This window comes from Acomys russatus, chromosome 9, assembly GCF_903995435.1.
Source record: "Acomys russatus chromosome 9, mAcoRus1.1, whole genome shotgun sequence".
Classification (NCBI taxonomy): domain Eukaryota; kingdom Metazoa; phylum Chordata; class Mammalia; order Rodentia; family Muridae; genus Acomys; species Acomys russatus.
Window position 1 is genome coordinate 693,213 of NC_067145.1, and position 10,749 is coordinate 703,961.

The 10,749-nt window shown below is 40.4% G+C and overlaps 1 pseudogene; it reads right to left on the reverse strand.

Annotated features, from left to right (window-relative positions):
* Positions 1–554: 554 nt before the first annotated feature.
* LOC127193563 (phosphatidylinositol transfer protein beta isoform-like) lies at positions 555–9,691 on the reverse strand (annotated as a pseudogene).
* Between the last annotated feature and the right edge of the window lie 1,058 nt (positions 9,692–10,749).

Consider the following 10,749-nt stretch of genomic DNA (forward strand, 5'->3'; position numbering starts at 1 on the left):
TCAGGTTCACTGGTGAATCTAGAATTTGAAGGAATCGTTCTGTGGGAGAGTCAGCTGCTGATGGGATGAAATAAGTGTGTGTGTGGCAACTTGAGACAGAAACATTTCAAGTTTCTGTCTTGAAAAGGCTACACACTGGTCCTCACCTGGTCTTCGTGAAGCACGCTAGTAGATGATTATTAAAATCTGTTCCAGGTATATATGTTGAAAATATTTTCCTTAGTATTTTTGCTGAGGATAGGTTCAGTACTTTGGAGAAATTGTACTGATCCCATCTATGTTTGCATGTACATATATACATAACCATACAGCTACAGACACACACACACTCACACACATACATACATACAAGTGTGTGTGTGTGTGTGTGTGTGTGTGTGTGTGTGTGTGTGTGTGTGTATACATGTATGCTAGTCATCACAGGCACACACTGGAAACGTCAACACTGAGAGACACTGGCCACATCTTCACTTGTCACTGGCTGCACTTGTTCCTCTCACTTGGCTTTGACTCCTTAGACAGTTTGATATGTCTCTGACCTACAGGGGACTCATTTAGACATCAGCAGCCAACGTGCCTTGGACAGAACCCTTCTTAATACATTGTTTCTAGCTCTTTCTGAGTCTCATCTTCCATTCTCATAATGTCTTTCATTGTCAGGTCAATCCACTTGTTGATCCAACAAAAGAGGTGGCAATGTAAGTTTGTAAATATCCATTTTTCTTGCTTCTGAATGCAGTTCCTGACTTTGCTCTGCAGCCCCCACCACTTGAACTTGATGGTCATCAGCTTGTAGGCACACATCTTAGGACAGCAGGGGTGTCTGCCAGTTCTTTCTTCCAGTTAGGTCACAGAGGGCATCTCTTGGTCTTGACTGACTGGAATAATGCAGGGTTTTCATCAGCTTCGTAGTATGCTGGTTCTGGTTCAACCTGACTTCAATGGGCAATGTCTATGTGGATGATTTCAACAGTTTTCCATGTGTTCGAATCCAAACTGTGAACCTTTTCTAAGGTTCCCAAGTCAGGTTTGTGCCATGTTTCAATCTTGATGAAGAATTCATATTTCATATATTCATTCATTACAATTGTTCTGCAGTAGGGGCAGGCATTCCAGGCTTTCTTGTGGAACACCGAGGAGTGTTGGGAGCAATCATCCTCACAAACGCAGAGACTTTACTCTTCAGGTCTTAAATTTTGGGTGTGTACTGTCCCTTCTCTCCATCCTTTTCATAAGGACTTCGATTCCTTCTCCACCACCAGTTTCATTCTTACTCGCTCTACAACAGAGTAAAGCTGCCCAACCTGATACTCCTGAACAGAACACTGAAACCACACTGAATTCCTTTTTCTTTCTTTCTTTTTTAAATTAACTTATTCATATTACATATCGATTGTTAGCCCTTCCCCTGTTTCCTCCTGTTCCTCCCTCCCTCCCACTTTCCCCCTTCTCCCCTCCCCTATGTCTGTGATTGAGGGAGACCTCCTCCCCCTATATATGCTCATAGGGTATCAAGTCTCTTCTTGGTAACTTGCTATCCTTCTTCTGAGTGCCACCAGGCCTCCCCATCCAGGGGACATGGTCAGAAAAGGGGCACCAGAGTTCATGTGAGAGTCAGATCTCACTCGCCACTCACCGGTGGAGAATATCCTGTTCGTCGGCTAGGTCTTGGTAGGGGTTCGAAGTTTACTGCCTATATTCTCCTTGGCTCATGCCTTAGTTTGAGGAGGACCCCAGGACCCATATCCGCCTGTCATAAAGTTCCTCTTGTAGGTTTCCCGGACCCTCTGAATCCTTCTATTTCCTCATTCTCCCATGCTACTCTCACCTAAAGTCTCAATAGGATGTCCTCTCCTCTGACCCACTTTCCTGGTAAGTAAAGTTTTTCATGGGACATATCCTTTGGACTAGTGTCTCAATATCAGTGAATATATACCATTTCTCTCTCTTGCTTCTGGGTGAACTCAGTCATTATGATAATTTCTAGATCAAGCCATTTGTCCACAAATTTTGGGAATTCCTTGTTTTTAATAGCTGAGTAGTATTCCATAGTGTAAATGTACCACAGTTTCTTAGTCCATTCTTCTACTGAGGGACACTTAGGCTGTTTCCATGTTCTGGCTATTATGTATAAAGCAGCTATGACTATGGTTGAGCATATGTCCCTGTTGTGTGGTATGGCATTTTCTGGGTATATTCCAAGGAGTAGGATAGCTGGGTCTTGAGAAAGCCCTATTCCCATTTTTCCAAGAAAGCACCAGATAGCTTTCCAAAGTGGTTGTACTAGTTTGCATTCCCACCAGCAATGAAGGAGTGTTCCTCTCTCTCCACATCCTTGCCAACATGTTGTGTCACTTGAGTTTTTTTATCTTAGCTATTCTGATGATGTAAGGCGGAATCTCAGTGTCATTTTGATTTGCAGTTCTCTGATGACTCACGAGGATGAGCATTTCTTTAAGTGTTTCTCAGCCATTTGATATTCCTCTGTTGAGAATTCTCTCTTAAGTTCCAAGCCCCATTTCACAATTGGGTTGTTTGGTTTTGTGGTATTTAATTTTTTGAGTTCTTTATGTAATTTGAATATTAGACCTTTGTCAGATGAAGGGTTGGTGAAGATATTTTCCCAGTCTGTAGGCTGTCGCTTTGTTCTCTTGACTGTGTCTCCTGCCTTACAGAAGCTTCTCAGCCTCATGAGGTCCCATTTATTAATTGCTGACATTAAGGCCTGGGCTGTTGGTGTTCTCTTCAGGAAGTTGTCTCCTGTGCCTATGTGTCCCAGACTCTTCCTCACTTTTTCCTTTAATTGAATTAATTTCTCTGGTTTTAAGTTGAGGTCTTTAGTCCACTTGGACTTGAGTTTTGTGCATGGTGACAAATAGAGGTCTAATTGCATCTTTCTACATGTAGACATCCAGTTAGACCAGCACCATTTGTTGAAGATGCTATCCTTTTTCCATTGAATAGATTTGGCTTCTTTGTCAAAAATCAAGTGAGCAAATGTGTGTGGATTCATCTCTGGGTCTTCAATTTAATTCTATTGATCCACCAGCCTATTGCTTTGCCAGTACCATGCTGTTTTAATTACTGTTGCTCTGTAGTACAGCTTGAGATCAGGTATGGAGATTCTTCCAGAGGATCTTTTATTGTATAGGATTGTTTTAGCTATTCTGGGCTTTTTATTTCTCCATATGAATTTGAGAATGGATCTTTCAATATCTTCAAAATATTTTGTATATATTTTGATAGGGATTGCATTGAATCTGTAAATTACTTTTGGTAAAGTGGCCATTTTTACTATGTGAATTCTCCTGATCCATGAACAAGGTAAATCCCTCCATCTTCTGATGTCATCTTCAATCATTTTCTTCAGAGGTTTAAAGTTTTTTTCAAATAAGTCCTTCACTTGCTTGGTTAGAGTTACTCCTAGACATTTTATATTGTTTGTGGCTATCGTGAAAGGAATAGTTTTTCTAATTTCTTCCTCTGCCTGTTTGTCATTTGTATATAGGGAAACTGCTGACTTTTTTGAGTTAATTTTGTATCCTGCCAATTTGCTGAAGGTGTTTATCAGCTGTAGGAGTTCTCTGGTGGAATTTTGGGGGTCACTTATATACACTGTCATATCATCTGCAAATAGGGATAATTTGACTTCTTCCTTTCCCATTTGGATCCCCTTGATCTCCTTTTGATGTCTTATTGCTCTGGCTAGAACTTCAAGAACTAAATTGAAGAGATATAGGGACAGTGGGCAGCCTTGTCTAGTCCCCAATTTTAGAGGGATTTCCTTGAGTATCTCTCCATTTAATTTAATGTTGGCTATTGGTTTGCTGTGTATAGCCTTTATTATGTTTAGATAAGTGCCTTGTATTCCTGTTCTCTCCAGAACTTTAAATAAGAATGGGTATTGGATTTTGTCAAATGCTTTTGCTGCATCTAAGGAGATGATCATGTGGTTTTTCTTTTTCAGTTTGTTTATATGGTAGATTACATTGATGGATTTCCATATATTAAACCATCCCTGCATGCCTGGAATGAAGCCTACCTGGTCATGGTCAATGATGTCTTTGATATGCTGTTGTATTCATTTTGCGAGTATTTTATTGAGTATTTTTGCATCAATGTTCATAAGAGAAATTGGTCTGAGATTCTCTTTTTTGGGGGGGTCTTTGTGGGGTCTAAGTATCAACACGACTGTGGCCTCATAGAAGGAATTTGGTAATGTTCCGTCCATTTCTATCTTTTGGAATAGCTTGAATAGTATTGGTATTAGCTCCTCTTTGAAGGACTGGTAGAATTCTGTGCTGAAGCCATCTGGCCCTGGGCTTTTTTTAGTTGGGAGACTATCAATGGTTGCTTCTATTTCTATAGGCAAAATAGGGCTATTTAATTGGTTTATCTGGTCTTGATTCAATTTGGGCAAATGGAATCGGTCGAGAAAATTGTCCATTTCTCTTAGATTTTCAAATTTTGTGGCATAAATGCCTTTAAAGTAGGTTCTTATGATTCTTTGTATTTCTTCGGTGTCTGTTGTTATGTCCCCCTTTTTATTTCTGATTTTGTTTATTTGGATAGTGTTTCTCTGTCTTTTAGTTAGATTGGCTAACGGTTTGTCTATCTTGTTAATTTTCTCAAAGAACCAGCTCTTGGTTTTGTTGATTCATTGGACTGGTCTCTTTGTTTCTAATTTATTGATTTCAGCCCTGAGTTTGATTATTTCTAGGCATCTACTTCTCTTGGGTGTTTCTGCTATTTTTTTCTAGAGCCTCCAGATGTGTTGTTAAGTTGTTTATGTGGGATGTTTCCATTTTCTTTTTAAAGGCACTTAGTGCTATGAATTTTCCTCTTAGCACTGCCTTCAATGTGTCCCACAAATTTGGGTATGTTGTTCCATCATTTTCATTGAATTTCAGGAAGACTTTTATTTCTTCCCTTATTTCTTCCATGAACCATGTGTCATTAAGTAGAAAGTTGTTTTGTTTCCACGTGTTAGTATGCTTTTTGTTATTTCGGTTGTTGTTGAAGTCCAGCTTCAAACTGTGGTGATCTGATAAGATACAAGGTATCATTTCAATCTTCTTGTATCTGTTGATATTTGCTTCGTGACCAACTATGTGATCAATTTTAGAGAACATCCCATGGGGTGCTGAGAAAAAGGTATAATTCTTTGCATGTGGGTGGAAAGTTCTGTAGACATCTGTTAGATCCATTTGATTCATGACATTGGTTAATGAAGTTATTTCCAGGCTTAGTTTTTTTATTCAAAGCCCTATCCTTGAATGAAAGTGGGGTGTTGAAGTCTCCCGCTATTAATATGTGGGTATTGATGAGTGATTCAAGCTTTGGTAATAACTCTTTTACAAACTTGGGAGCCCTTGTATTAGGAGCATAAATGTTCAAAATCATGATGTCTTCTTGATTGATTTTAACTTTGATGAGTACGACGTGTCCATCCTCATCCCAATTGATTAATTTTGATTGAAAGTCTATTTTATTAGATATTAGAATGGCTACCCCAGCTAGTTTCTTGTGACCATTTGCTTGGACTATTTTTCCCCAACATTTTACTCTGAGGCAATGACTGTCCTTGTGGTTGAGGTGTGTTTCTTGAATGCAGAATGTTAAGTCATGTTTATGCATCCACTCAGTTAGTCTGTGTCTTTTTATTGGAGAATTGAGACCATTAATGATGAGAGATATTAATGACCAGTGATTGCTAAGTCCCTTCACTTTTGGTATTTATAACAGTCTAGATTTTGTGAAGTTGTGATTTTGTGATGGTATAGTTATCTATTTCCTATGTAGTTTTGGTTGTAGTTTGACCCTTCTAGTAACTTCTGTAAAGCCGGATTTGTGGATAAGTACTGTTTGAATTTGTTTTTGTCATGGAATATCTTGTTTTCTCCATCAATGGTTATTGATAATTTTGCTGGATAAAGTAATATTGCCTGGTATCTGTGTTTCCTGAGGGTTTGCAGAACCTCTGTCCAGGCCCTCCTGGCTTTCATGGTCTCTGCTGAGAAGTCAGGAGTAATTCTGATAGGTTTGCCTTCATATGTTACTTGGCCTTTTTCTCTTGCAGCTTTTAATATTTTTCTTTGTTCTGTGTATTTTGTGTTGTTGTTATTATGTGGCAGGAAGATTTTCTTTTCAGGTCTATTCTATTTGGTGTTCTGTAGGCCTCTTGTATGCTCATATGCATCTCCTTCCTCAAATTGGTGAAATTTTCTTCTATTATTCTATTAAAGATATTTTCTGGGCTGTGGAGTCAGTTGCCTTCTCTTTCCTCAATCCCTGTTATTCTCAAGTTTCATCTTTTCAGGGTGTCTTTTATTTCTTGAATGTTCTGTCAGGAATTTTTTCAGATTTAGCATTTCCCTTGATGGTTGTTTCCAGTTCTGCGATTGTATATTCAAGTCCTGATAGTCTTTTTTCCATTTCTTGCAATCTGTTAGATAAGACCACCTCTGAGATGCTTGCTTTCTTCTCTGATGCCTCTCGATCTCATTTTTCTTCTGTGTGTCCCTTTATCATAGCTTCCAATTTTATCTTCAGGTCTTGATCTGTTTTAATGATTTCTTTCATCTGGTGATTTATATTTTTCTGAAATTCTTCAAGTGACTCTTTATATGACTTTTAAATCTTCAACCTTCTTGTTTGGCTCCTCCTGCATTTGTTTGCAGATTTTATTTGTTTCTTCCATTATCATCCTCTTTACTAAGGACTTGAGGTCATTTTCTTGACTCTCAATTGCTGTTAGGTTCTCCATGTTGTTTTCATTGGGATTGCTGGGATCTGGAGATGCCAAATTGTTTTCATTTTTGTTAGCGTTCTTTCACTGTCCTCTTGTCTTTTTGGTGACTCTGATATTGGACGGTAGTTTGTTGTGACCTTCGCTGGTTGAGGGTGGATAGTTGATGACTGATTATAGGTCGGGTGCTCTTGCCTGTGGGGATCAGGGAGTATTTCCCTGGAACAGGCAGGTGATCCGGTTTCCACTCCTGGAGATTTTTCTCTATACCTTAGGCTCCAGGCTGAGTCAGCCAAAGTAGGTTTATGTTTGGACTCTTTCATCTTACTGCTGTAATTCAGATCAGCAGTTTTGGGACCTAGAATAAGGTCAGCACACAAGCGCTTTGGTTGTGTAGGTTGATCCTAGCTGCCTTTCCTTCCTATAGCTATGTAGCCAGGACCCCAGGTGGATCAGATCTTTTGGGCTGTAGCTGTCTTTTAGCTCTGTCTCTATACCCTGTAGAAGTGTCCAGCCTCTCCCAGAACTATACGCCTGGAGGGCCCAAGATCACTCTAGGTCAGTAATTAGACACTGCAAGCATGACCCATGGTGGGTCTTGGCTCCCAATACCATGAGAGTTCCTGCCTTGCCTGGGCCAGTGGACCCAGCTAGGATCTCTCCTTTGGGGAGTGCAGGGTCAGTGCCCTGTGGCCGGGCAGCCAGAGACAATAAAGTTTCTGAGCTCTGGTGGTCGCCAGAGGTGCCTGCGCTTCCCACAGGTCCTGGAGACTCCAATAACGCTCTAGGTCAGCAATTAGACACTGCACACATGACCCACAACCCACGTCCAGTCTCCCAATAACATGAGAGTTCCTGTCTTGTCTGGCCCATGGGCCCAGGTAGGATCTCTCTTTTGGGGAGTGCAGGGTCAGTGCCCTGCAGCCCGGAAGCCAGAGACAATAGAGTTTCCGAGCTCTTGTGGTCGCGGGAGGTGCCTGCTCTTCCCGCAGGTCTGGGAGGCTCTGATAACACTCTAGGTTAGCAATTAGGCACTGGAGGCACGGCCCATGTCTCCTGATAGGCCTGTGGAAGCAGTCCAAGCTGGTTTCTAATTGCCCTATTTGCAGGCTCAATCCATTGTGTCCCACATTAGGTTTGGCCCAGGATGCCCCGCTAGCTGCAGGCCCACTTTAGCTGTCTTTGGTGGGTCCTGCCGTCTGTGTTTCCACTTGGCCTGGGTGGGTGACCTCCAAGTTTGGGGTGGTGTGGATTGAGGGATCCAAGGGCAGATTCACCCTATTCCCTGAAGCTCCTCTGGCTGGGGGCTCCGGAAAGTCCCCTCCCCAGACAGCGAGTTTGTGTTTTATATGCCACCTGCAGTTTGCAGGTGGATTCCGTTCCAGAGTTTGGGGAGTGCGTTTAGAGCCTCCGGGATGTTGCTTGTCCCGGGGGTAGGCCCACTGGTGGTCTGCGGAGTTTGGGGTCCCACTCACCTACGGTTCTCAAGGTCAAACTGTCTGTGGCTCCATTCATGTCTCTGGTTTCCTCAGAGTAGATCAGATACGGTGCATACTGGTTGACACCATCTTGGAATCCCCCCCCACACACTGAATTCCTTAATCAGCACTATCTTCTGGGAACCCCCTCACAGTTGCCGCCACCAGCCACCGCCACCAAGCCTCTCAACTATTTATGATTCATAAACACACACACACACACACACACACACACACACACACACACACACACATACACACACACATTTCATGACAACTCTGAGAAATCTCCCAATTCTATTCCTGTGCTCTCTATCATTCACCCACTTCAAGGACCTTTGCCATCCACGCAATCTGGTCACTGCTTCCTTAGTTCTAAGACCAACTCTTTTTGTCACTGCTATCTAGCTTCATGACACACGTTCAATATTTCAAGTTTCCTAATGTTGGTCAGACCTCTGGGAACTGTAACATTTCCTTTTTTATTTTGTCAAGAAACATTGAGCAAATAATTTTTTTAATACTTGAAGAAGAGGAAATGAGATTTAAAAAAAAACAGATAAAAAGGATCGAGAAAGGTACAAATGTTTTCACATTAAATATTGTTGTACAATTGCATGTTATCCAATAAATTAATATATCATTTAAAGGAAGTGAGATTTCTTGTGTAGCTAATTAGACAAATTACTCAAGTAAATAGTATCTGGAAAATGCAGGGGATGGGGAAACAAACTAAGATGAAAAACATTCTGGAAAAGTATCACAAAAAGAAAATGGAAATATTGGCACATTTCCATATGTCCTGAAATATGTTCTTTATATTTTTATTCAGGTCTATTACTTACTCAAGCCTCCTTCTCCATCATATGCTTTTTTTCTACATCCTGTGGGGATCACTCTGCCATTGTGTCACCAGATCACTTACTACACAGTTAAATCTGTATCAATACTTTGTAAATTGTGTGTCTGTGTGCTGGTCCTTAGTGAGTGAGATCAAGTAGATGCCTACAAAGTAGTCTCTAAATGTTGAATGCAGATTGACCACTACAATGAACTATTTATACTTTCCAAGATAGTTATACATTTCCAGATAGTTAAAATAAAACATTTGTGCCAATTTGTTTCCAGTGAGGGTACTGACAATTCAGTGATCCATAGTTTTAACTTCAATGAGGGTTAACATGGTCCCTTTGAGTAAAAATATGATTGAGGAGATGTCCTTTGTGTGACTATTTGATGTCATGGCCAAGACCACCCTTATCTACTGAATTGTCCTACTAACTGAGTGGATCCCTATAAATGAGTGGCTGATTTTCAGAAGGTGGGCTCAGTAAGAGAAAAGCAGAATGGAAACAGTGATGTCTGTGAGACCAGAAGAATAAATCTGAATGTGGCTCACAGAGAATGACACCTACCACTGGGTCCTATCTGGCAAACCCTTACCTTCTTGTTTTCTTAAGGACATGCTCATCTAGGCTTAGAACTGTCATCTGTGGACCAACAACTTCTTTTGTTTGGCTTCTAGGGTTTTCTCTCATATATATACTTTGTTTTCATGAAGTCTGTGACTAAATTGGATGAGACTGCACTAGAAAATGAGGCACAGTGAAGCTCTGAAATAGAGAAGTGATAGGAATTTAATGTGAGAGAATGGAAAGCTAAAATAATCTTTGGGGTGCATTAGAAGGTTCTGTGTGGTTGCAGAATAAATGGCTCATTAATATTTATACCATGGGTGTGACTAAATATTTTAATGGAAACTTTTTTCCTAAGTAACCTGCCACTCTCCTACTGACTTAATGATGGCCACCCATCCAGTAGCTCAAAGTATAGCATCTGACGCACAGATCTTGTCTGTCCTTGGGACAGCTCAGCTGTGTTCTTTCACCAGAAAAGATACTAATGAGTTATGAAAATATGTGTTCTCTGGAGGACAGGATGAAAATACAGCTGCTATGTAACAGTCATAATGATAATAGTAATTACTGTTATTGTTTATGGGAACAACAGAAATCTAAGAGACTAAGGCTGATTTTATCTTTAAAAAATAAAAACTAGTGAGACCTAAAATTACTGGAAGAAAAATTAAGCATGTTATTATTTGTTTGGTCTTTAGACACAAAGGTTCAGAAACTTCATGGAAAACTTCTTATCATGATGATTCAAATTACTTCCCTATGTTTTCCTTGAGCCAGAAACCATGGTGAAGCTTTTATGGATATTTTATTCTTTCAAAAAAGCAGACATTCTATTGCCCACTAAGAACTTTCAGGATCCACAGCTTTGCAGAAAGGATTAACTTAAAAGAAAACACTATTATCGAGCTTTGTAGAGACTTTCTGCTTTGCCTCGAGTCATGTGGTTTTTTTCACCCTGAAAGTAAACACAAAAGGCATAAAAGCAGATAGTTAGAAGGTCAAACACATTATTAGAAGTTGGATAGAGCATCTTTCTCCATTAGCTTGTGATATAGTTAGGTGATTAGTCAGTGAATGGGAGTCCAAGCAGAGATGAAAATCAGCA